Raw genomic sequence first — 27,053 nt, forward strand, 5'->3', positions numbered from 1 at the left:
GTCTACCCTAAGATTGCTAACCCTCCAGTAATTTCTCGTTTCTATGGTATGACTGCATGGTCCCAAGTGCAGTCTCTCAGACGCTGCCCCAGGGAGTTACCAGTGCATTAGTGTCTGAGGGGCAGGAGTTATCGCAGGATTCATAGGACACACTTAATGAGGGCCTCCGTGTTAATGTGCTAATATGAACAGCTCTGATGGGCCATCCAGTCTTCTGGCCTTTTCTTGATCTGCTGCTTCACTGAAGACACTTTGTGTTTTCCATTTTCGGTCATTTATAATTTTGTGATGAGCTTTGACGTCTTTAACATGTTTTTAAAAAGGCACTGCATTAAAGAAAGTTTTGCAGCCCATTATGAATCTTGAATAATATTTTAACTGATTTGAGAAGGCCTGGTGCTGTGGACTTTTAAGCAAGAAGAAACTCTACCCAGAGCCTCTTAATTAGCAAAGCAAATATGCCCCAACAGAATATGAACTCCCCGTACCTACAGGTGACCGTGAGTAACACCAGAAGAAATCATGGTTCGTGTTCTCGTGGGCACAACATGACGCCAAAGCTGTCCAGCATCCCCTCCCAACGCCACCAGCCTGGCAGGGAACACCCGATCGTTCCGTGAAGCGAGATTAACCTCTGAGTTCCCAGACTCACTTCTTCGGACACATTTCAAGGTGCTTTGCACCATGCATAGGGTGACCAGACGTCCCGGATTTCCCTGGACAGGCCCGGTTTTTAGGGGACTGGTCCGGTGTCTCGACGCTTCTCTTAATTCCAAACAAATGTCCCGGTTTTGGGGACAAAGGTCAGATTATCTAGGGAAACATAAATTAAAGGTATGCTCTCCTTTAACAGACGCCTATAAAGTATGCAATAATTAAGTAATTTATCTGTTACTGTCAGAGAACACAGTCCCCTGTCTGCTCCCAGCAGAGAGACGGAGTGGGGGGCAGAGAGGTATGGTGGGGGGCGGGTTGGGGTTGCAGGGTGGGAGGTCAAGCCATAGCTAAGTTTATATGTATAGTCTTGTAAAATGTGTGTGTATATGTATGTGTATATATATATATGTATATATATATATATATATATATATAAACACACATGTATAGGCACACATTCACAAAGCTACGCAAAAAAACGAGACAAGCCAGATATAAAAGTGAGTGTAAAGTCGTTGGTCCTTCTTTTATGTCTGACCTGTCCCGGTTTTTGCTCTTCACAATCTGGTCACCCTAACCATGCACAATGGTTCTGTGGGTAGGGTAGAGATCACGAATATCTGCGGGATCTGGCAACCAACTCCACAACCCTCTCATGGGTTTAAGATTACTCTGTTAATCATTCGGTAATTCGCTGAGCACCCGGCCGCTTTCATATAGGTTTGGAGCACCTGGTAGTTGCAGTGCGGCCTCTGGCTGCTCCAAAATGGCTGTTTGATGAGGCTTGTCTCTCCTGGAAGAGCTCTTGTGCTGTTGTAAATGGTGCACCTATCTCCTGATCTCCGGATGTGACCTGTCTGGAGGTCAAGCCGGTTGGTTTTGCATCAGAATGCAGTGCTAGGAGTGAGGGTGGACAGGACATCGTGTTATCTGAACCTAATCACCTCCGGCTGAAGCCTGGAATTGACAATGTCGCATTTTAATGAGTGTCCCCATTTTCCTAATGCCATCATTGTGGAATTATAGGGCCTCACATATCCAGTACAAAAGGCACCGATGATAGCGGAGTGATGGCTGTAAGAGCCACCGGACGCCTCTCTTGTTGTTGCAGAGAAGGCCACATTCTGTGAGACCACGCCCACGTGCGCTGTAAAAGTTAACAATGCAGATACAGTAATAGGCCCTCCCGCTGGCCGGGCTGTCCTGCCCCCGCCCTGGGCGTGGCTGAGAGCGTCCGAAGGTGCCCATGGTAACTCGCTTTGCTGCTGCTCCCGTCTTTTGATCATCCTGACCCGGGGGACATATTTAGGAAGCCTTGCATCACCGTTCACTCCTTCACAGCAAATGGAAGTTCGCCCCAGGTCCCGAGACAGTTTTGTGATGTTAATTTTTGCTGAACGCACTTTGACAATAGAGGGGGACGAGCTAATAAATTGTACACGAGCCGAGCCCATAAAATAGTTCTAATCTCAATCATGCAACAAACCTCTGTTAGTCTCTCTCAAATTAATTACAAGCCTTTTCTTTAATATACAGAAGCATTTTACCTTAATACATAAGGTAAATTTGGTGCAGTTCATACCACAAACTCATGTAGAAGAAATTACTCTCATATCTGATAACGAAGAAAAACGAGGCAATCAAAAATAATATATTTACCTAGGATCACACAATTTGATCAGGCGAGCAATCCAGAATTGGGAGCTGGTCTTTGGGTTTCACATTATGCAAGTGGCCCACTACATGGCTATCTCTTTCTCTTATTTTTAATGGCACAGTTTTATGCTTTGTTTATATTTATTTCCACATAATGGGAGAGCGTGGGTGGCTGGCTTAAGTCACATTAAAACTTGGCTCGATTTCGGCTCGAGGGTCCAAGAGGACCTTCTGCTGAGCCAGAGCCGGCCCCTATGGTCCGAGCCTTAAGTTCCTCGCCCACCTCTAATCAGCACCTGGACACCAGTTTGTAAAGAGGTCTAGATTCATCACTGTTTCCTCTGTGGACGGCGTCCTTAATTAAATTATTTCTGATATTTCATCAAAAAAGCTTGTAAATAAATGATTTTGATAGGTAACTAGGGGGTATCGATTTGTGTCTGTTTGCTGCCAATTGCTTCTTTATGGGTGGGGTAGAGTTCTCAGGGATGTGTCAGTACCTCTTTGGTGTTTACTTGGGCAGCAGAGTGGTGGTGTGTAACAGAGGGATCTCCAGCCAGTGCTGCAAAATTACTTTTTTCTTTCAGTTACAGATGACAAGATAGGTAGGTACTAACAGAATTAATCGCAAGCTTCCATTTTCGACTCCGGTCACCGCCTCCTAGCACCGGGAGCACTGTCAGTCACTTGGACGTCCCATACAATTTCAACATTGAACATGTTCCAGCAAAGCTTGTATATATGTGAAGCAAGGGATTGTGAGACCGGACTAAAAAGTGATAGGCCAGGGAGCATCAAGAGGTTCATGAATTCATTGGACTGCCTTCCAGCAGCAGTGATGTGTGACTAATTAGAAACCGAATTTAACAATGTTCTGTTCAGAACATGCAGGAAACAATTACCTGTGAAAAGGTGGGTTATGTCATAGCTAGGTGAGATGTTATCTCTATCCGCCTGTAAATATACTAACTTGAATGTGGATTATTTTGTGTTGGGTGTGGAGCACACAGGTGTAGTCCCCCCCCCCCCCCATGTACCATACCACAGTATAGTATTTGCCATGTTTCAGGTCTGCTGTTAGCAAGACCTTTGATTTTATTAAAATTATATACTTACAGAGATTTTTAGCAAACCCTCTTCATCCATTGGTCTGTGATTCCGCCATTCACATCTTTTCTACCCACAACACTATAGCATGGGTCAGCCCACTTCAGAGATTGGTTGTTTTCACTGTGAGTCACTGCATTGTTCCATTCTACTCTCAAAGTAGTTCACCAAGTGCCAGGAAACACGATGTCAATGTATGCTTTTTGAGAACAAAAACATATTTTAGTTTTTATCCATTTCTTTTTTTTTTAAATTGATAAGGGTGTGTCAGCTTCGCCAACGATATAGTTTTGAAAGAAAACAAGCAGTGTCAATGCCTGAAGGGGGGTGGCTAACAGCAGGTTATCCTGGCTGCGCCAGTATTAGTTCTGTCTAGTTTCCACATTCCTGGAACAGCGTCATACTGTTATGTTTTGTTATGTGACCTTTAGTGTAGCACAGTTGTCCCGTTGGCATAGTCTCATGGCACTACGTGTTTATCATAGATGCTGGTCTGGCGTATGGCTCTTACGCTTTTCATGTAGTAGTTCTTTTAGGCCAGGTTTTTGCTTCTCGTCCTTGGACGTGGCATCCTGACTTCAGGTCCCCGAGGGGCTCACTCCGGACCTGGGAAACATGAAAGCTCTGTTTGCAGTGTTGGTGAAACTGGAGTCTGTGTCTTTGTTGGACATTGTAGTTGCATTGGATAGGTATCGTAGGTGGTAGGAGTGGTCTTTTTATGTCACAAAGAACTGTGCCTTGTCATCAGTGGAGGAAAGGAGTCCCTATCTTAATGTCTTTCCAAACATTCTTCCACACAGTAGGGTTTTTATGAGCAGTGGACCAAGCGTCCAGTTTGTTCTTTAATTGTAATTGTTCATAGTTTTCGTGTCAGATGAGAAGCTGATCTATGCATCTGGTAAGGGATATGTGTATGAAAGCAGGTCACTGGTTGAAACCTAGTTAGAAAAACTTGTGCTTTGATTCGTGCAGCACTGATCGCCGAGTTGCCCAACAGATTTGCTTGTTATATATTGCTAAGACAGCAAGCACTCCAGAATGTGAAAATTGCCTTGACGAACTGAACCCAATCTATAAGAACCACCTTCTGCCAAAAACAAGACCTGGGAAACGTTTCGCTCCGGGTATTTGTTTTTTTATCTCCACTCAGTCCACTGCGTGAACCTGCCATCAAACTTCAGTCTCTCTCCTTGACGTTTAGTCCCTGCGATTCGGTCACTCTGTGACGCTGCCATCGTCCCTTGTGAAGGGATATCCTGCTTTAGTATTCTAGTGCTATAATTAAGCCAGTGTTCCCTGTAGTGAGTTTCTTCAGCAACTAAATGACAGTTTTTTTAGCTGTAAATCGAATCTTCAAGACTTTAACATCTGGAGCTTACTGAAGTGCAGCAGTTTCGGTAGGACTTGAGCAACAGGCCGAAGAGGCGCATTTCAGAGCAGGTTTCAGACATATTGATCTTTTTTTTTTTTTTTAATTGAATATTGTACCACCACAAAATAGTGTCACTGGTGTACTGTACAAAGGGGTACAAGGTACAGGGTGGGCTTTTCCTATAGCGCACACGATAAATTGAATCGTCTCTATGAGCTCTAGAATTGCTAATCGTGAATGGTGACAGATTGCTGCAGGCCATGGTGCTTCAGATGCTCTATGGCGGAGCAGCCTCCTCACCCTGTCTCTCTTTGTGCCTGAGCTCCTAAAAGGGTGTGTTCATGGGCCTAAAGTTCTTGGCATGTTTTTCCTGGGTGCCCAAAGCCCTTACCTTCTTTTTTCTTGTACCCTAAGCAAACCCTCATGTTACTGATCATGTGCCTCGCGCTTCTCCTCGTGGTTATATGTGCTCCACTTTCCTTGTAGCCTCTTCATTTGTGCCAGACTTCACTTGTTCATGCTTCTCACACAACCTCTCAATGTGCCTCAAGCGCCCTTGTTTAGTGTATTCCAAGCTTCTCATGTTCTCTCCATGCGCCATAGTGTATGAGGCGATATGTAATGTAATTAACAGTGGTTGGAGAGCCAAAAGCTCCTCATATTGTTGTTCCATCTACCCTAAGCAAGCCACATTGTCCTATGTGTCCCGGGCTCCTCACAAAGTCTCTCTGTGATACAAGCTCCTAGCACTGGGTATCCCAAGTTCCACCCATGGTCTGTGTACCACGTGGCCTGTGTATTTCAGGTTTTTCAGACAGGCACTCCATGTGACCCACGCTCTTTGTGCTATGTACCCCAGGTCCTTCTCACTCTGTGTCCCTCAAGCTCTTTACACAGTCTTCCCACATACCCCAAGTCCCTCACATAGGAACTTAATGTGTCTGAAGCACCCAAATAGCCCCTCTGTCTCTCAGTTTCTTGCCCAGTCTTCCCTTATCTCCAAGCTCCTCGCACTGAGTACCTAAAACCTCCTTGCACTGTTTTGCCATGCACACAGGCTCCTCTTATTGTTTGTTCATGTATTCTAAGCAAGCCACATTGTCTGCTACAGCCTCTTTGCACCTGCTTTCATTGTGCCCCAATCTGAGTGTATGTGCTTCAAGCTTCTTGGCCTGTCTGTCCAAATACCCCATTGTTTAGATCTAGCCTGTGAGAGCATGTCCTATCACATGACCCTTGCTTGTGAGATTCTTGGAGTTAACTGGCTCGCAACCCGCCCATAGGTTAGGATTCGTTGGCATTGTCGCTCTTCTTTGATGCCTTCTCGTTTGGCAGTGCTTGCCATACGCCACTTTCGTTGCTGGTCATGGCGCATAGACCAAGTAGAGATTAATTACCTTTTTGATTAGTGACCCTCCGCTGGCCATCTGCTGCACACGCTGGAATTAAGCTACTATTTTTTTGAGCTATGGCACGGTCAATGCCGTCATGTTATAACTTAAAAATATATATATATATCTCAGCCAATTCTGGTGCGCTGAACGTAATGCCGATGTATTATTTGGCTGCAGTCCACACGTGCCTATGCAGGAAGTCTGGGTGCATTTTAGCTGTCCTGCTCTGGTTAGTGCTAGCGACACGGTTTCTATCCAGGTGTACTTTGCTGCTCCACACCTGAAATAGGCTGCCTCCTTTTCTTTATTATTTAACTTATCCCTAGCCCCTCCCTCCCTGTTTCTTTTCATCCTGTCCTTCGTTCCTCTCCACCTCCTTCCCACCCAGTCTCTTTCATCTCAAATTAAAAAAGGCTATGGCTGGTTGCTTCATAGCACTTTTTAAATGTATCCTGTTTCCACAACCCCACAGCCCGGCGCCCCATGAGCCATCCCCACCGATTGCCAGAGCCAGTAGCTCGCCCGTTGATAAGACCTAATGGCTTTGCCAATGCTTTTTTTTTTTTTTGTTAAACTTCTGTTCATATGGCAGGTGGTCCAGGTAAGACAACATCTGGAACGGAAAAAGGCTACCAATTTAAAAGCACTTCTGAGAAACAGTGATAAAATATGTTGATGTTCATAATGGATATTCCCAAAGAAGATCAAGGTTCTAGGTCTGAACATTTTTATTTTGTTGAAACTGGACATCATGTCAGAGAAACAAATGCAAACCAAGAGCGTAATTGTTTCATCAAATGCTTTGGGTACTAGCTGTTTCAATAAATAAGAGAGGCAGGCCAAACAGTTTACGAAGGGAAGGTGGGTTAGTGCAGTAGCAAGTATCCTTGCAAAATGTTTTTTAAAAGAGCAACATTCTACAATTAAAAAGCAATTATGTTGTGTTTTGTCAATATAGTCTACTCATAAAAACTGTAAAGTATATTGGATATATGGGATTACTCAGGATAATGGATGAAGTGGTGCAAAACAGAAAAAATAGCAACATGCTTTCTGCACCTATGCACCGGATCTGGAAGAACCTCACACTGTCCATATGACTCTTCCAGCCCCTCTGCTGACGCGCCTTTCTACAGGGCACTACATAATGGTGAAGTAAGAGCCCATCACCACTCTCACAGACCAACCACCTCTTCAGTCAATCTCCAGTCCTATGGCCTTTGACTCTGTACAGTGTTCAACTGCAAAACAGCACAGTGTTGCTGGAATCCCATTGGACTCGGCAATGAACAGTACCGAGACAGTTCTCTTCAGCTCACTGCACAACATGCAAAACTATTGGTGTCAGCAGTAGGGTTTAGGAAGCTGGATCAGTGCAGTCCCAGAAGGTGGCAGTGTTAACATAGTCACCCTATGCTGTCAATGATAGTGATGTCAGTGCCCTTTATATTTTGGATCTCTATGTAACTTGTGATCCGATTAACTACTGGGCACCTTCTTCCCAATTGTCTGAAGCCAAGTTAGCTTTGGAAGACAAGATTTTGGACTATTGATGATCCGCTACCTGGGGCTGAAAACATGCAGCAGAGTGGGACCCTGATCTGATTGTATAGATGCTGCTTGTAACTTAGTCAGAATGAGCAGCTTGGCATCCACGTTCACCCATATCTTCTGTCTCCTCATCTGATGTTGCACGGCATAGTTTGGCGACTTGGTGCATCATGTCTCTTCTGTTTCCTGAATTCTCTCTCCTGTCCATCCCTCCACATGGACTTAAAGGAATCACTGGAAGCATTGTGGATGCTAGAAGCAGTGCTGGTAATAAAATGTCCTCTTTTTGAGTGGGTCTTGTTGGTGGATGTGCTTTCACATGCATCTGATGGCTGACATATCTCATTCCTGATGCTGGCCATGCTAAGCTGATGTTCTGCACTGCAAATGGTGGGAAACCAAATGCTGTGAATTTAAACCAAAATTTTCGAGCTACGTTTCCAACTCTTTGCCTCTAACTTTCTTGATTTGTTGTGCTGAATGATGTTCTGGATTTGCCTCAATTTAACGTCAGTGCCGTGATGCTGTTGGTAGTTGAATGTTCAGCACTGCTGCAAACACCTCATACCAACCTTAAAAACCAAGATTAGCAGTATTTGTGGTTTACTGCTCGACAGCCCAACATATGTACATTCTTAATAGATCACTCCCATTGTTTTGGGCTTCTAGAGCGATTTAGTAACACTGTTGTTTCTAGGCATTTTACCTGCTCACACACTGATACACTGTTTCTGCAGGTACTGAAACACACTACTTGTCTATTTTAAAGAAACATTTGCTTTGCACTTGTTGCCTTCGATTTGTATGTACATGCTGGTAGCAAGATCAGTGGCCGTACCAGGCATCTGGCGTTCCCCTGGAGGCTGGAAGGGTTGAGGCCGGTTTTGTAGTAGTGGAGTAGTTTTAAAAGCACTGCAGAGTTCCGTGTATATCCAGCAGTATTTAGTATAATAAAAGCGCCAAGATAACTCTGGTGGAGAGAGATCAGGGTATTGTCTAGTGCCAGTTTTGACTCATCTGAGGTAGCGCGGAGGGTTCTTATGCCTGCTGCAAAGAACGTGTGTTATGCAGATACCAGACCAGTATTTAATGCGCATAGCTCAGTGGGATACTGCTTTTGTCACATAACTCCTTGTGTTACTGTGCAGTTCATACGTTTCAATCATAATCTAGCACAGAGAGATATAAACTGCCATCAAAGAGCTGCATGCAAGCTGCATTGTACAGGTTAGAAAGTTACCTTGTTTCACAGTCTTATTACCCTAAGTTTGCTAAAAAGGGGTTGTTATTAATAAAGTAAACCCAAACCACTGTGTTACATTCTGAATCCTGATGTGAGAGAGGGGGCATGGAGAGATGAGCAGCGCTGTTAGAGGGTGATGGTGAGAGAATCATTGAAAAACCCCAATAAAGATTGCCATATCTTGGTGCACTGTAAGGTCATCATTTATTATGCTTTAAAAACTAATACATTTGAATTTATAATGAAACTTTTGTAGAATGCAATGTTTTTGCTATGTTTTTCCAAATTATCTTCGGGGGAGGGGAGCCCCCTGAACCTCCTTAACCCCCTTGTGGTCAGGCTTGTTCGCTATGCACCCTGTGGGGGCTGGTCTGATAACATTTGCCAGGGCTGCTTTGGGTTCCCGGTCTGGCGGTTTACTTTGAGTGTTTGCACAAACTGTACCTTCCTGCACATAAACATTTAAGTTGTTACCATGATACATTTTTCCCATTACTCTTTAGTGAGGTATCAGTATCACGGAGCAGAATGCATAAGTGAGAATATCTCCAAAAAATGTAGCTTTACATGTTTTTAATGACCTTTTGTCTTTAAGATTAAAATGTGCAACTTTGACTTGCTCTGAATTTAAGAAAAAATAAATTTCACCAGGTATGGTTCCTTGTCCACAGGGGAACTTGTTTTCAGGGACTTTTATCCTCATATTAAATAAAGAACATGTTGGATTGCAACATCCTCAAATAAGTTACAACGTGTTTGTCAAGGAAACATAAACATGAAAGTACAGTTCGTTAATACTTCTTTGGTCATTTGCACTATCAAACATGGGCAGCTCCCAATGCCAGGTAACGAAAAACAAATAGCTCAGCTTGGATAGATGTGAACACTTTTACGCAGTGGATGGTTGAATAAAAAAGATAATCTTTTAGAAAACCACTGAAGTGAGGCTAGGTTGTTCCTGTTATAGCGAAAGGGTACGTCTGCCAGGCTTATTTCAGCACATTCCCATGTGTGAATTAAAGTTACTTGTTTGTGCATGCCTTTGATTGGAGAGCCTTGAAGTCAGACAAGTCCAATTGTACAGTTCATACTTAAGTTATGTATGAGACTTTTCCACTGACTGACCCGTCTTAGCTTACAACCCCTAATTTCAGAGCGACACCTCTTCCACCCTATATATACTCTGAAGATCTTAAAAGCCTGCCGTGATACGATATTTTCACTCTCCTTCGAATTTTGGCATCTCCTTTTAGGGTCGAGCCTGCGCCTCGTGCGTTTGCGCATGCATATCGCTAGCAAGACGTTTTAGGTATTAGAAAAGGTCTCGGAGCCCCGTTGACGTCACATCAGTGTCTTTCATTGGCATATTTGCTTGCCTGTTAGAATATGCTTGCTTTGATTAGTGGAAGGCACACATACGTCATGTCTTTTCTGGTTGTTAGCCCTCCTCGATCGCAGCAACCAAGTACAGAAAACATGCGAGGCTCGCTGTTTCCTGTCAGGTTTGTGGACTACTTTTTCTTTATTTTCGCAGCGCGATCTCGCTGGGCAGAAGTACAGTGCTTTGCATACTATCGACCTTGTTACAGTTAAGTGCACTTTTGCTGGTTACGTTCATAATTGCACTTTTGCCGATAGGTATTATTACGAGTAAACTGTAGCAGCGCGATCGCGCTGTTTTTTTCTGTTAACGCAATAAAAATCTGGTTGGGAGTTTACAACTGGGAATAGCTGTAACTCCGACAAATGCGAGACCCTAGTGCATTGCAAATGCTTGTTATATTCTGCTGCACACCTAGCAATGACTGTTGACAACAAGTAGCTCCAGAACCATTGAGATAGCGCAGCAGTGCTATAACTGACTGCTTCACAAGCGCTTCCTCCATTATACCTCTGCACAGAAGAGGTAAAGATAAAGGAAACGCACCCATCTCTTTAATCCACCAGCACAGAATAAGGCCCCGACATTTTGTTAATTTTTAAGTATCTAGGCTATTGCCATGCAAAGAGTCAGGTATCCACCTGGGTCAGGCATCTTCAGTTCTTCCATCACCAGGCGACAGGACACGTAGAATAAATATTTTATTGGCATGTGTAACATAAGAGGAATGCAGCTTTGTCTTCCTTACTTGGGCCGTGGACCAGCGGCCGGCATATTTTATTGCAACCATGGATTATTGATTTTACCAATTGCTAATGGATTGGGCACTGCAGTGTACATGCAGACTGCTGGAGCGCAAAAGTGAGGTAGATCTATGAAGAGGAAATAAGAATTTGTAAATGTCTGAATAGGATGATGCAAAGCCACAGTCTCTATTCTGAAACAAGACACATTTCTGATTACTTGAGTTTGTAGTTGTAGTACGCCCCGAAGAATGTGGCAGCCAGAGTTTCAGAATATTCTGTTCACGTGGGTCCAGTCTTCGAGTGCTCTTGCGTTAGTTACTTAGCACACGTTTATGAGTTCTAATTTTCTTTGTGCAGCAGCTCACTGTTTACTGGCAGGGTTTTGTGAGTTTTTTACGTCTGTGTTGTGGGTAGTATTTTTCTCACGTCTGATGAAGTCTCAATAGGTGGTGGAGTTGTGCATACAAGATATCCATCAACCTGAGTAATCCTTTCTAGACTTTTTAAATAGCGGAACAAATAGCTTTTCAAAAATACATTTAGATAGTTCTCAGCGTTCGGGTAAAAAAAACTGGACCAGTCGTGGCCATACTGAATTGGCTCACATAGTTCCTTAAAGTTCCACCATCTCAACAGTATAGGCTCTTGTGCTTTCACACAAGCCAAGAAGCTGATGCCCAGAATTTGGAAATCAAGATATAAAACGTATCTGAGGGATTCCTATTTTACTATTGGCTTTCATGAGGATAGCAACATCTTTGAGGATGAAGAGTGTAGAAAGAACACATCATATATGTGAAGTCCAGTGAGAAATCCTCCTCCAAAATGTAATGATCGGCCACTAAGATGACACTCAACTCAACAACTGATGACACAATTTGTTTTTCTAGAATACTTTGAAAGTCCTTTGGCAAAATAGATATTTTGTGTATCTGAAAACCAAATGAATTCTGTTTTTTAGGATTACAGACCTAAACCATAAACTGGGAATTCATATCCCTATTTGGCCATGCAATGGAAAACCTTGCCACCATGTTGTACGACTCATCCAGCAAAGTCCTGTGCTACGCATTTTAATGCACATAGTACACCATCACTAAGCTGTACATTGGACATTCCATTCTACACTTCACTGATAAAACACAGTGGCAGCAGATTACCGTGACTCTGATCAGTAGGATTGGACTGACCATATTAGGCGTAGGAAAAGCCCCTAGTACGTTGAGAAAATATTGATTCTAAGTGGAAGAGAGACCAGGGTAAGTTCAGCAAAGAGCGACAAAGGCAATAGATCTGACTTTGTCTTAATGAGACAATCTTCAGTTGCCTCAGAGCCGTTGATCAGTGGATGACCTGGAGCCATCTCAAACTAAATACCTCCAAAACAGAAATACTCATATGTGGTGACTGGAAAAATTATGACCCTTATGTGCGTCTGGCCTGACTATCTCGGACCACCTCCTCAATTATCCAAGGAAGTTAAAAACCTAGGAATCACCATGGATTCCAAGTTAACTGTGAATGCCCAAGTGGACAAATTAGCACAAACAAGCTTCATCACCTTGAAGACTTTATGACGCATCTTCCCCCACCTCTGATTTCCACACAAGGTGCAAGCTACTATCTCGCTTGTACTATCCAAACTGGATTATGCCAATAGCCTCTACCATGGATCATCTCTATCTATTTTGAAAAAACTACAACGTATCCAGAATTCTGCAGCCAGGCTACTATTACATGTAAAGCCGCAAGCCCACATCTCCCCTGCATTGTGAGCACTACACTGGTTACCCGTTGCCAGAAGATGCACTTTCAAGCTGCTTTGTATCACCGATAAAGCTATACATGGAACAGGACCGCTTTTTATCAGAAACAAAATAACCAAATACATCCAACAAAGAAACCTCCGCTGAAGATTGGCACCCTGCCTTAGAACACCCCCATAAAAGAAAAAGACTATAGGTGGTACATCCTTCTCTGTTCAAGCAACCAAACTATGGAATTCATTACCCCAACTATAAGAGCCACAGATAACTTTCTTGTCTTCAGAAAACTACTCAAGAGTTGGCTCTTTCCTTCATAACCACCATATTCAAACAACTATGGACTGCATATGCCTATATTGATAAATATTTTTTTCAGATTATGTGTATATTTCTAGTTATGTATAGTTCTTTAGAAAATATGTATCGCTACTATGTCATAACAAAAAAATACACACACACTCTTTAAACCTGTTTGACTAAGTATATTTTACCCATGGTTCTAATTATGTATTGTATGTGCAGATGTGTGTTTATTCATGTTTGTTTGTGTGTATATATATATATATATATGTATGTATGTGTGTGTATATGTTGTTTCTGTGGCTTGGCATGTTCGTGGGTCATTGCATGGCTCCTGGGTGGGTTGTTATACTAGATATCTATGAATTCCTGCTCACATCTTATCACACTTATCTACCCATCATATGTCACGTCTCTATCAAACTATCCTCCATTCTCACTCTGACTCATCCCAATTCCTTTCTACTACTTTCATCTCCTAAATAACTCTGCCTAAGCTCTTCCCTCCGCTTCCACACTAACTCACCAAACCTCACTCTACTACCGTGACCTCCCACAAAACCCTACTAAATTCTCCCGCATTTATCTCACCCTTCTACTATGCTCTCCCTAACCCTTCCACATGCTCTTCCCTCCTCCATCTCCCTTTACTCATCCCAAGCCTTTGGGTTGAGTAAATGAAGGATATACTCCCAATTAACATTTCGGAATTTCTTTCCTCCTCCACCCCTCCATTACTCCAGTCAATCTAACTAACAAACTGTCATATCCGCGGCTCAAATTAACTCATAATAATACTAAAACTGTACTCATTATTTCCCGATACTAAACCATCACTAGTTCTTGTTGGGTTCCAGAGTAGCGTGCTACTCACCGAAAAGCGCTTCAACGCCTCGTCAGGGGTAGTAAGCGCTATATAAATACGATTACAATACAATTCAATACAATAACACTTCACACACACTGTATACAGCATGTGGATGATGCAACCAATCTGCTTTAATGCCCACTAGACTTGAAGCACTCCCACTCCTTCCTGATCATGGCTGTGTGGTATCTTTTTAATATACAGCTTTGTAATTTATTTGTGATTTTGTGTCACCAAACTGTTATAATCCCTTTTCCTCAGGTTTTACTATTGAATGATCGGTCAGCCGAACAGTATGTGGAATCAACAGGTAGTGAGAATGTTTTCTCAGATTCAGCCTATATTTAAAACACTTACTGCCTATACCAGCATGCGATGTGCAAGTTCGAGCCAGGGCTAAATTCACTCTGGATAAACAAATAATAGATTTCAAAGGAGAGATGTTACTTGTGTGCACAAAAGCACACTACCAATTACAAATTGTTTGATATCAGCTACACCCCACACAGTTGGGAAATTTCTTCCCAGAATAAACTAAAAAACAGAAATGCAGAATATGCACGTTTTAACCAAGAAAAGTCCAGTGTGGGTTTGTAATTTTTTTTTTTATATATTGAGCAAGGCAAGTAGTTTCAGACAATCAATGTGTGGTCTGATTCTCGGACTCCACAGCTAGCACTTTAACTAATCCCTCAATTAAAGAAAGATATATAGCATCAGACGCAGAGCATGAAAGGCTGACTCACAAAGAAGAATTCCTGATGCTGCAAAAAAAAAAAACCTTGACTTAGCTGCAAAAAGGAAAAAAAAGAAATCCTGACCTGGGTGCCAAAAAAGTCTACTCATTGCATGGGGGGGATTGTAAGGTGATTCACTGCAAAGAATCCTTGTGTTAAAGACTCTGGGAAGGAATATACCACAGCATGACACTCGCAGGCAGCATTCCTATCCATAGTTGGAGGTTCCCCGAGTGACCACACAGACTCCTTATGTGGTGGAAAGAAAAGGGAACCGGACAGCAATGGGGGTGGCTAACTCTGTCAGTGTGTGTGTGTGTGTGTGTGTCCAAGCATTATTTACCAGTTACATATTTCGATGTGTTGCATATGCTATGTTACTGATGTACGAGAATGCCCTACAGAGAACTGTCCTTATTTCGGTATATTGTCCTATACTGCAGCATTTGCACAGCACTTCATGCCCCTGACGAGGTTGCCAAATGTACCATTTTACATAAGGTTCCCTGGGTGCCCCTTCAAGTGTGTGGTTGGTTGTGTGTTGGATATAGTATGTCCAATGTGGTAGATATTGGGTAACACTGAAGAGTGTGTGGAAATAGTGTGCACCAGAAAACACTGCCGGCTCTAGAATAGAATATGATTTTGGTGCTCTCCTATTAGCTTGCTGGGCTTAAATTGAGTCAGTTTTGTGCCTTTTGAGTCATTTTCTTGGCAATCTCTTGTCATTAGAGTCTTCAAACGTCTTAATTTTGTGAGCTGTAATTGTCCTTCCATCTTTTCTACTTATTGGCGTACGAAATTGAACATTTATTTTTAATTTGGCCAGTGAGACTTGTGAAGTGATGATTTCATTACTTACCGCTAATCCTCATTACTCCGAATACCCTGTTTTTCATTCCAATACCTACACATATGAGGTGTTTCACCTCTGCTCAGACCCACGGTAACCCCTCACACGGCCTGGGGAGCTGCTATAACTTTGAAAAAATGCCACACTGGCAGACGGCGGTATCCTCTAACACAGCCTAGGGAACTGCCACTACAAGGCACAAACGAAAGGCCCGAAAGGGCCGGCTCCCAAACACCGCCGGGGATCAGACCGGCTCCCGCGGTCAGGATGGCATAGAGAGGAATCGGAAAACAGTAAGAAACTTCACAGAGCACCAGCCTAATAGTGAGCACATCGCGGGACGAGCTTGGAGAAGAAACATAACTGCAGCCCCCAAGTCCCCGACAGGGGGGAACTGCAACAAGAGAGAAGGAACATCCCAGGAAGGCCCAGCCAACCCAGAAGACGGCAAAGAAAAGAAGCAAAATGTAAGTACAGTGCCCGGCAAAGTAAACATATGGGGAAAAATAAAGAAAACAGCCAACCCCAGGAGGCCCAGCCTCCCAGGGCTTACCTCTTGACTGGATAGCATAGGTGGTTGAGCAGAAGAAAACACAATGTCTACTGGGCTCCATGGCCCACTTATACCCAAATATGGGAAAGGGTGATTGGAGGGTGGAGGTGGGTAGAGAAGGTGTGTCTTGGGAAAAACATCTTTTGATTGGTTAGGGCTAGGACACGTGGGTCTGAGCAGAGGTGAAACACCTCATATGTGTAAGTATTGGGCCGCGAAATAGGGTTGAGGATGTAAAGATATATATCTGAATTCCCATTGAAAGAGTTGGAAATGTGCAGTTGTATTTCATTGTTTGCGAAATAGTGTGTTTTTCACTTCTAGAACGAAATCTACACACAGCAGACTACAGAATGCTTCTGTCTGTCCCTGTCTGGAGAGAAACTAGGGCTTCTGTGAGAAGTCTTTCCTTGTTGCCTCTTTGTTCTGGTCGGCCTGTTTCTTGGCATTCTTCTTGAGGAAACCTGGTCAAATATTGATACTGATGTTGCAAAAGGGTTCTTATGTATCTTTCGTTAAGCTATCATCAGTTTCTCGTTCATGTAGTGAGAGCAAGGAGCGCCCGGCTTATGAGGGATGACATGAGCGAGAGACAGCTCTTGGATCAAATGTATGTTTTGATGTACTGGTACCTGGCTTAGAGGTGGATGTTGGATGAATGGAGCTGCATTGTGTGAAAGAGTTGGTTTACCTTTGTTTTGTATGGATACGTGAATGAGGCACTCCCCATTCAGTGTTTTAATTCATCCAGACAATTGTATGTTATTGATTAGCTTGCTATGAACAACTGGGGCAAACTTTACTCTGTGAAAATCAAATTATTTTTGGATCTAGTCACAATTCATGATACCTATAAATCATACTTTTGCCATCTACCATTTTATTTCTACCTAACGGGAAGCATACACCACATAATGTTGGACTGGAATATGCATGTGGCTCTAAGGCCGGTGAGATGTGGATTTCCATTTCCACAGGTAACGAAGAACTTCTTCACAAACTGATTAAGAGTGCTTGGTGGATGTTTGTGCTTCTGGAAGGTAGGCTCAATTTCCCACCCTATAGCATATTGTATTGTGAAGAACTGAAGATCCTACTTCCAGGGCTTTAAGTGGGATGGAAAAGTGTGATGGGTGAGTTTAGAAAGGACATGGCCTAGGACGCGTTTCTAGGAATGATTTGCAAGCGGCAAGGCCTATGTAAATGAGGACATGGCTTGCATAATTAAAAGCATATCTTAAAACAGTCCTGCTTTCTGTTATTGCTTTCAGACATATCGCACAGTAATGGACATGCACCTGAAACAAGTCAAGGCTGTTGGGTTTGCTAATGCTTGTTGGCAATATCACCTACATGAGTAATAACATTGATTTTGTTGTGAATAATTAGAGTTAAAAATGTTTGAAAACTTGAGTCTATGTATTAAACAATAATAAGGTCTGTGGAAGAGGTAGAAGTCTTTAGAATGTGTCAACCATTCATGGTCTTCCAGTCACATCTTTCTTCTGTAGTATTTCTTTAGACAATTATTCCCTTCTTCTCCCACTTCTTTCTGAAGTACTTCATCTGCATATCTCACATCTCATCTCAATTGTCTTTGACAGCCTCCTTTCTCACATCACCTTCACTTCACAACCCCCCGGACACACAGCATCCACTCACCTGTGTGCACTGCATTTTCTTTTACTTTCACCATGTCAGGACTTCAACAACTGTGGTCCTTTTTCACACACTTCTGCGTAGACTCACAAGTACAATTAGCATATTTCACCATTGCTGTGTGTGCTCTGTAGCGGGCCAAGGATTGGATGAGCATGTATATACTCTGAACACCTTTATGACCCACTGACGGCCACTGTGAGAAACACGCACTGCCTCGGCTCCAGAGCTCTCAATCCTGGACCGTTATAAACATCAACCCACAACCTCACAAAGGCTGCAAGTGACGACTCAGTTCTCAGGTGTCTGTGATGTTTACCTATATACATTATCCTTCTCTATCAATCTGTCCCACCTCGGTGCTTGGTACGCCACATCTTCAAAGACGCCACATCATGATTCCACACTACTGTCTCAACCAAGTAAATCTGATGGTCAGGTCTAATGAGTTAGTGGCCAGGCGTAGCCCTCTGAACTCCATGCACTAATCAAAAATATATTGCATGTTATCTTATGTTACCTACACTTATACAGCTACCTCATGTAAGCTCTCAGCACCCATTACAGTTCTTGGATCCTCGTTGACTGGGATCAAAGTGGTGTCTGGGTATTGTTTGGTTTTCATTGTCATTGTTTAGTAATGGGTTGAGTCTCATGTTGATCAGCTAGAACGAATTTGTTCTTATGTAGTGATTCATGTTTGCTAGAGGTCAATTCGATCCTATAAATCACCTGTATAGTAATTTATGAATGTGCATTTACCTCCGTGTATGGGTAAAAGATTTTGCCTTTGGTCATTCATCTGGGGTGTACAGGTGTTCATTGCTTGGCTTAAGGTAGCTCTTCTGTTTGGTGGCATCACAGCTGATTATATTGCTTTGATACAATGTGCATGTATCTCTGTGTTATATGTAAGTTACCTGCTGCCTATTGTTTGTGATGTAAGTTGGTGAGTATGGATTTTTTGTTGGATAGCAATGCTTATCCAGTTGTATTTCCTTGATGCTGTGATGTGTGGTTGATGGTGTCAGCGGGTGTGCCTAGTATGCTGTAGTGGTGTGTGGCAAGGTATACTTGTATATTAACATGTATGTGTTGTTTCAGTTAGGCAGCATGATAAGTTTAGCTACATCTGATGATCACAAGGCTATACTGGACGATAACTGATTATAGCAAAGACATTCATGGCCATGGAAGAACATTCGGTACTTAAATCCTGAATCCGTGTTTGGTCAAGGTGGCTCGCAAGTACTGCTTACTGACCTATGGGTGTCCATGTTATTCCAAAGCTAGTGTTCGCAAAGCTTCGCATCATTGTGGTATAGTCGAAGTAATGCTTGCATATCATCCAAAGCCATTGTAGAATACGACCGGTGACCACAGAGCCATGCTGTGCTCAAACATCATGAACAGCCAGAGTGCAACAAAAGGAATCTTCATTCCTTTGTCAATGGCCATGACCTCACACACAAAAACACCTCCCCTTCCATAGTTAAAAGGCAAAGCATACGGACCCATTACAATTTGCATGAAATATGAGTCATGATAGTGCCTAGATAAAGTCTGGGACAAACTAAACACGTGTTGGCTGTGATACATATGTTCGATGGCATCTGTTGCTGCAGATACACATGTTGTGCACAGTCCGCCATCTGGTGTTGGGTCGGAGTGTTACAAGTTGTTTTTCTTCAAAGAAGTCTTTCGAGTCACGAGACCGAGGGACTCCTCCTCTTTGCTTCCATTGCGCATGGGCGTCGGCTCCATCTTAGATTGTTTTTTTTCCGCCGTCGGGTTCGGACGTGTTCCTTTTCGCTCCGGGTTTCGGGACGGAAAGATAGTCAAAACTTCGAAAAACTACGTCGGTATTGTTTCGCTCGGGATCGGGATAGTTAGAATCGACACCGAATCGTGAAGAGCTCCGGTAGCCCTTCGGGGTAATTTCGATCCCCCGTCGGGGCCTGGTCGGCCCGACCGCGTGTAACATCGACACCGATGGAACGGACCCCGTACCGATTCTGTCCTAAATGCCACAATAAATATCCATATACGGACCAACATTTGGTCTGTAACTTGTGCCTGTCACCCGAGCACAAAGAAGAAACTTGTGAGGCCTGTCGTGCGTTCCGGTCCCGAAAAACTCTCCGTGACCGTCGAGCCAGAAGATTACAGATGGCGTCCACGCCGACAGAACACCGAGAGTTCGAGGAACAAGGAGAAGAGGAGGAAGCCTTCTCCGTCCATGACTCGGACTCGGATGAATTCGACGTCGACGAAACTGTGAGTAAGACGTCGAAAAGCACACAGCACAAGAAAACAGACAAGGGCCAGGGGACGCCACTGCCAACCGGCCATGGCTCAACCCATAAAGGTGACCGTCCATCGGCACCGAAAAAGGCCGAACTGGTGCCCAGATCGTCCGACTCGGGTCGAGACACAGGCACGCAACATTCTCGGGACCGAGAAAGTGTTGCCGAAAAAAATCGACGCCGAGAAGGCGGAGCCGACGCTGCTCGACGCAGAGACAGCGGCACCGAGGATGATCGATGCCGAGAAGGCTCGACTCTGAAAAAGAAGAGATTCGCCTCGGAGCCGAGAACAAAAAAGGACACTGTTTCGGTGCCAAAACAATCAGCAACCGAAACCACTACCGGCTCATATTCAGAGGAACATTCATTGTCCTCTTGTAGGAAGTTGGCTCTGTATGTGCTATTTCAAAGTAAGGAATAGCATGCACAGAGTCCAAGGGTTCCCCTTAGAGGTAAAATAGTGGTAAAAATAGATAATACTAATGCTCTATTTTGTGGTAGTGTGGTCGAGCAGTAGGCTTATCCAAGGAGTAGTGTTAAGCATTTGTTGTACATACACATAGACAATAAATGAGGTACACACACTCAGAGACAAATCCAGCCAATAGGTTTTGTTATAGAAAAATATCTTTTCTTAGTTTATTTTAAGAACCACAGGTTCAAATTCTACATGTAATAGCTCATTTGAAAGGTATTGCAGGTAAGTACTTTAGGAACTTTAACTCATAAAAATTGCATGTATACTTTCCAAGTTATTGACAAATAGCTGTTTTAAAAGTGGACACTTAGTGCAATTTTCACAGTTCCTAGGGGAGGTAAGTTTTGGTTAGTTTTACCAGGTAAGTAAGACACTTACAGGGTTCAGTTCTTGGTCCAAGGTAGCCCACCGTTGGGGGTTCAGAGCAACCCCAAAGTCACCACACCAGCAGCTCAGGGCCGGTCAGGTGCAGAGTTCAAAGTGGTGCCCAAAACACATAGGCTAGAATGGAGAGAAGGGGGTGCCCCGGTTCCGGTCTGCTTGCAGGTAAGTACCCGCGTCTTCGGAGGGCAGACCAGGGGGGTTTTGTAGGGCACCGGGGGGGACACAAGTCCACACAGAAATTTCACCCTCAGCGGCGCGGGGGCGGCCGGGTGCAGTGTAGAAACAAGCGTCGGGTTCGCAATGTTAGTCTATGAGAGATCTCGGGATCTCTTCAGCGCTGCAGGCAGGCAAGGGGGGGATTCCTCGGGGAAACCTCCACTTGGGCAAGGGAGAGGGACTCCTGGGGGTCACTTCTCCAGTGAAAGTCCGGTCCTTCAGGTCCTGGGGGCTGCGGTTGCAGGGTCTCTCCCAGGCGTCGGGACCTTAGGTTCAAAGAGTCGCGGTCAGGGGAAGCCTCGGGATTCCCTCTGCAGGCGGCCCTGTGGGGGCTCAGGGGGGACAGGTTTTGGTACTCACAGTATCAGAGTAGTCCTGGGGTCCCTCCTGAGGTGTTGGATCGCCACCAGCCGAGTCGGGGTCGCCGGGTGCAGTGTTGCAAGTCTCACGCTTCTTGCGGGGAGCTTGCAGGGTTCTTTAAAGTTGCTGGAAACAAAGTTGCAGCTTTTCTTGGAGCAGGTCCGCTGTCCTCGGGAGTTTCTTGTCTTTTCGAAGCAGGGGCAGTCCTCAGAGGATGTCGAGGTCGCTGGTCCCTTTGGAAGGCGTCGCTGGAGCAGGATCTTTGGAAGGCAGGAGACAGGCCGGTGAGTTTCTGGAGCCAAGGCAGTTGTCGTCTTCTGGTCTTCCGCTGCAGGGGTTTTCAGCTGGGCAGTCCTTCTTCTTGTAGTTGCAGGAATCTAATTTTCTAGGGTTCAGGGTAGCCCTTAAATACTAAATTTAAGGGCGTGTTTTAGGTCTGGGGGGTTAGTAGCCAATGGCTACTAGCCCTGAGGGTGGGTACACCCTCTTTGTGCCTCCTCCCAAGGGGAGGGGGTCACAATCCTAACCCTATTGGGGGAATCCTCCATCTGCAAGATGGAGGATTTCTAAAAGTTAGAGTCACTTCAGCTCAGGACACCTTAGGGGCTGTCCTGACTGGCCAGTGACTCCTCCTTGTTTTTCTCATTATTTTCTCCGGCCTTGCCGCCAAAAGTGGGGCCTGGCCGGAGGGGGCGGGCAACTCCACTAGCTGGAGTGTCCTGCTGGGTTGGCACAAAGGAGGTGAGCCTTTGAGGCTCACCGCCAGGTGTGACAATTCCTGCCTGGGGGAGGTGTTAGCATCTCCACCCAGTGCAGGCTTTGTTACTGGCCTCAGAGTGACAAAGGCACTCTCCCCATGGGGCCAGCAACATGTCTCGGTTTGTGGCAGGCTGCTAAAACTAGTCAGCCTACACAGATAGTCGGTTAAGTTTCAGGGGGCACCTCTAAGGTGCCCTCTGTGGTGTATTTTACAATAAAATGTACACTGGCATCAGTGTGCATTTATTGTGCTGAGAAGTTTGATACCAAACTTCCCAGTTTTCAGTGTAGCCATTATGGTGCTGTGGAGTCCGTGTTTGACAAACTCCCAGACCATATACTCTTATGGCTACCCTGCACTTACAATGTCTAAGGTTTTGTTTAGACACTGTAGGGGTACCATGCTCATGCACTGGTACCCTCACCTATGGTATAGTGCACCCTGCCTTAGGGCTGTAAGGCCTGCTAGAGGGGTGTCTTACCTATACTGCATAGGCAGTGAGAGGCTGGCATGGCACCCTGAGGGGAGTGCCATGTCGACTTACTCGTTTTGTCCTCACTAGCACACACAAGCTGGCAAGCAGTGTGTCTGTGCTGAGTGAGAGGTCTCCAGGGTGGCATAAGACATGCTGCAGCCCTTAGAGACCTTCCTTGGCATCAGGGCCCTTGGTACTAGGAGTACCAGTTACAAGGGACTTATCTGGATGCCAGGGTCTGCCAATTGTGGATACAAAAGTACAGGTTAGGGAAAGAACACTGGTGCTGGGGCCTGGTTAGCAGGCCTCAGCACACTTTCAATTGTAAACATAGCATCAGCAAAGGCAAAAAGTCAGGGGGCAACCATGCCAAGGAGGCATTTCCTTACACAACCCCCCCCCCCAAACGAAAGAGGATGAGACTAACCTTTCCCAAGAGAGTCTTCATTTTCTAAGTGGAAGAACCTGGAAAGGCCATCTGCATTGGCATGGGCAGTCCCAGGTCTGTGTTCCCCTATAAAGTCCATTCCCTGTAGGGAGATGGACCACCTCAACAGTTTAGGATTTTCACCTTTCATTTGCATCAGCCATTTGAGAGGTCTGTGGTCAGTTTGAACTAGGAAGTGAGTCCCAAAGAGGTATGGTCTCAGCTTCTTCAGGGACCAAACCACAGCAAAGGCCTCCCTCTCAATGGCACTCCAACGCTGCTCCCTGGGGAGTAACCTCCTGCTAATGAAAGCAACAGGCTGGTCAAGGCCATCATCATTTGTTTGGGACAAAACTGCCCCTATCCCATGTTCAGAGGCATCAGTCTGCACAATGAACTGCTTAGAATAATCTGGAGCTTTGAGAACTGGTGCTGAGCACATTGCCTGTTTCAGGGTGTCAAAGGCCTGTTGGCATTCCACAGTCCAGTTTACTTTCTTGGGCATTTTCTTGGAGGTGAGTTCAGTGAGGGCTGTCACAATGGATCCATATCCCTTCACAAACCTCCTGTAATACCCAGTCAAGCCAAGGAATGCCCTGACTTGAGTCTGGGTTTTTGGAGCTACCCAGTCCAGAATAGTCTGGATCTTGGGTTGGAGTGGCTGAACTTGGCCTCCACCTACAAGGTGTCCCAAGTAAACCACAGTTCCCTGCCCTATCTGGCATTTGGATGCCTTGATAGAGAGGCCTGCAGATTGCAGAGCCTTCAAAACCTTCCTCAGGTGGACCAGGTGATCCTGCCAGGTGGAGCTAAAGACAGCAATATCATCAAGATAAGCTGTGCTAAAGGACTCCAAGCCAGCAAGGACTTGATTCACCAACCTTTGGAAGGTGGCAGGGGCATTCTTTAAACCAAAGGGCATAACAGTAAACTGATAATGCCCATCAGGTGTGGAGAATGCTGTCTTTTCTTTTGCTCCAGGTGCCATTTTTATTTGCCAGTACCCTGCTGTCAAGTCAAAGGTACTTAGAAATTTGGCAGCACCTAATTTATCAATGAGCTCATCAGCTCTTGGAATTGGATGGGCATCTGTCTTGGTGACAGAATTGAGCCCTCTGTAGTCCACACAAAACCTCATCTCTTTCTTTCCATCTTTGGTGTGAGGTTTGGGGACTAAGACCACTGGGCTAGCCCAGGGGCTGTCAGAGCGCTCAATCACTCCCAATTCCAGCATCTTGTGGACTTCCACCTTGATGCTTTCCTTAACATGGTCAGACTGTCTAAAGATTTTGTTCTTGACAGGCATGCTGTCTCCTGTGTCCACATCATGGGTACACAGGTGTGTCTGACCAGGGGTTAAGGAGAAGAGTTCAGGAAACTGTTGTAGGACTCTCCTACAATCAGCTTGCTGTTGGCCAGAGAGGGTGTCTGAGTAGATCACTCCATCTACTGTGCCATCTTTTGGGTCTGATGACAGAAGATCAGGGAGAGGTTCACTCTCTGCCTCCTGATCCTCATCTGTTACCATCAACAGATTCACATCAGCCCTGTCATGGAAGAGCTTAAGGCGGTTCACATGGATCACCCTCTTGGGGCTCCTGCTTGTGCCCAGGTCCACCAGGTAGGTGACCTGACTCTTCCTTTCTAGTACTGGGTAAGGGCCACTCCATTTGTCCTGGAGTGCCCTGGGAGCCACAGGCTCCAGAACCCAGACTTTCTGCCCTGGTTGGAACTCAACCAGTGCAGCCTTTTGGTCATACCAAAACTTCTGGAGCTGTTGGCTGGCCTCAAGGTTTTTGGTTGCCTTTTCCATGTACTCTGCCATTCTAGAGCGAAGGCCAAGTACATAGTCCACTATGTCCTGTTTAGGCTCATGGAGAGGTCTCTCCCAGCCTTCTTTAACAAGGGCAAGTGGTCCCCTTACAGGATGACCAAACAGAAGTTCAAAGGGTGAGAATCCTACTCCCTTCTGTGGCACCTCTCTGTAAGCGAAAAGCAGACATGGCAAGAGGACATCCCATCTCCTTTTGAGTTTTTCTGGGAGCCCCATGATCATGCCTTTTAATGTCTTGTTGAATCTCTCAACCAAGCCATTAGTTTGTGGATGGTATGGTGTAGTGAATTTATAAGTCACTCCACACTCATTCCACATGTGCTTTAGGTATGCTGACATGAAGTTGGTACCTCTGTCAGACACCACCTCCTTAGGGAAACCCACTCTGGTAAAGATACCAATGAGGGCCTTGGCTACTGCAGGGGCAGTAGTCGACCTAAGGGGAATAGCTTCAGGATACCTGGTAGCATGATCCACTACCACCAGGATATACATATTTCCTGAGGCTGTGGGAGGTTCTAGTGGACCAACTATGTCCACACCCACTCTTTCAAAGGGAACCCCCACCACTGGAAGTGGAATGAGGGGGGCCTTTGGATGCCCACCTGTCTTACCACTGGCTTGACAGGTGGGGCAGGAGAGGCAAAACTCCTTAACCATGTTGGACATATTGGGCCAGTAGAAGTGGTTGACTAACCTCTCCCACGTCTTGGTTTGTCCCAAATGTCCAGCAAGGGGAATGTCATGGGCCAATGTTAGGATGAACTTCCTGAACAGCTGAGGCACTACCACTCTCCTAGTGGCACCAGGTTTGGGGTCTCTGGCCTCAGTGTACAGGAGTCCATCTTCCCAATAGACCCTATGCGTTCCATTTTTCTTGCCTTTGGACTCTTCAGCAGCTTGCTGCCTAAGGCCTTCAAGAGAGGGACAGGTTTCTTGTCCCCTACACAGCTCCTCCCTTGAGGGTCCCCCTGGGCCTAAGAGCTCAACCTGATAAGGTTCAAGCTCCAAAGGCTCAGTTCCCTCAGAGGGCAGAACTTCTTCCCGAGAAGAGAGGTTCCCTTTCTTTTGCTGTGTTGTAGTTGGTTTCCCAACTGACTTTCCTGTTCTCTTGGTAGGCTGGGCCATTCTTCCAGACTCCAGCTCTACTTGTTCACCCTGTGCCTTGCATTGTGCTCTTGTTTTCACACACACCAGTTCAGGGATACCCAGCATTGCTGCATGGGTTTTTAGTTCTACCTCAGCCCATGCTGAGGACTCCAGGTCATTTCCAAGCAGACAGTCCACTGGGATATTTGAGGAGACCACCACCTGTTTCAGGCCATTGACCCCTCCCCATTCTAAAGTAACCATTGCCATGGGATGTACTTTTCTCTGATTGTCAGCGTTGGTGACTGTGTAAGTTTTTCCAGTCAGGTATTGGCCAGGGGAAACCAGTTTCTCTGTCACCATGGTGACACTGGCACCTGTATCCCTCAGGCCCTCTATTCTAGTCCCATTAATTAAGAGTTGCTGTCTGTATTTTTGCATGTTAGGCGGCCAGACAGCTAGTGTGGCTAACTCCACCCCACCCTCAGAAACTAGAGTAGCTTCAGTGTGGACCCTGATTTGCTCTGGGCACACTGTTGATCCCACTTGGAGACTAGCCATACCAGTGTTACCTGGATGGGAGTTTGGAGTGGAACCTTTCTTGGGACAGGCCTTGTCTCCAGTTTGGTGTCCATGCTGTTTACAGCTATGACACCAGGCCTTTTTGGGATCAAAGTTTTTACCCTTGTACCCATTGTTTTGTGAAGAGGCTCTGGGCCCACCCTCCTGTGCAGGTTTTTGGGGGCCTGTAGAAGACTCTTTACTATTTTTAGTTTTGGTTGTCTCATCACCCTTCCCCTGGGGAGTCTTTGTGACCCCTTTCTTTTGGTCACCCCCTGTTGAAGTCTTGGACACCCTTGTCTTGACCCAATGGTCCGCCT

At 45.1% G+C, this 27,053-nt stretch overlaps 1 protein-coding gene across 4 annotated transcripts in view; it reads left to right on the forward strand.

The window, feature by feature from the left end:
• Positions 1–27,053, forward strand: part of CCDC88C (coiled-coil domain containing 88C) — a 476,272-nt gene that overhangs the window by 216,752 nt on the left and 232,467 nt on the right. The gene's annotated exons all lie outside the window — the stretch shown is intronic.

This window comes from Pleurodeles waltl, chromosome 9 (genome assembly GCF_031143425.1).
Source record: "Pleurodeles waltl isolate 20211129_DDA chromosome 9, aPleWal1.hap1.20221129, whole genome shotgun sequence".
Classification (NCBI taxonomy): Eukaryota; Metazoa; Chordata; class Amphibia; order Caudata; family Salamandridae; genus Pleurodeles; species Pleurodeles waltl.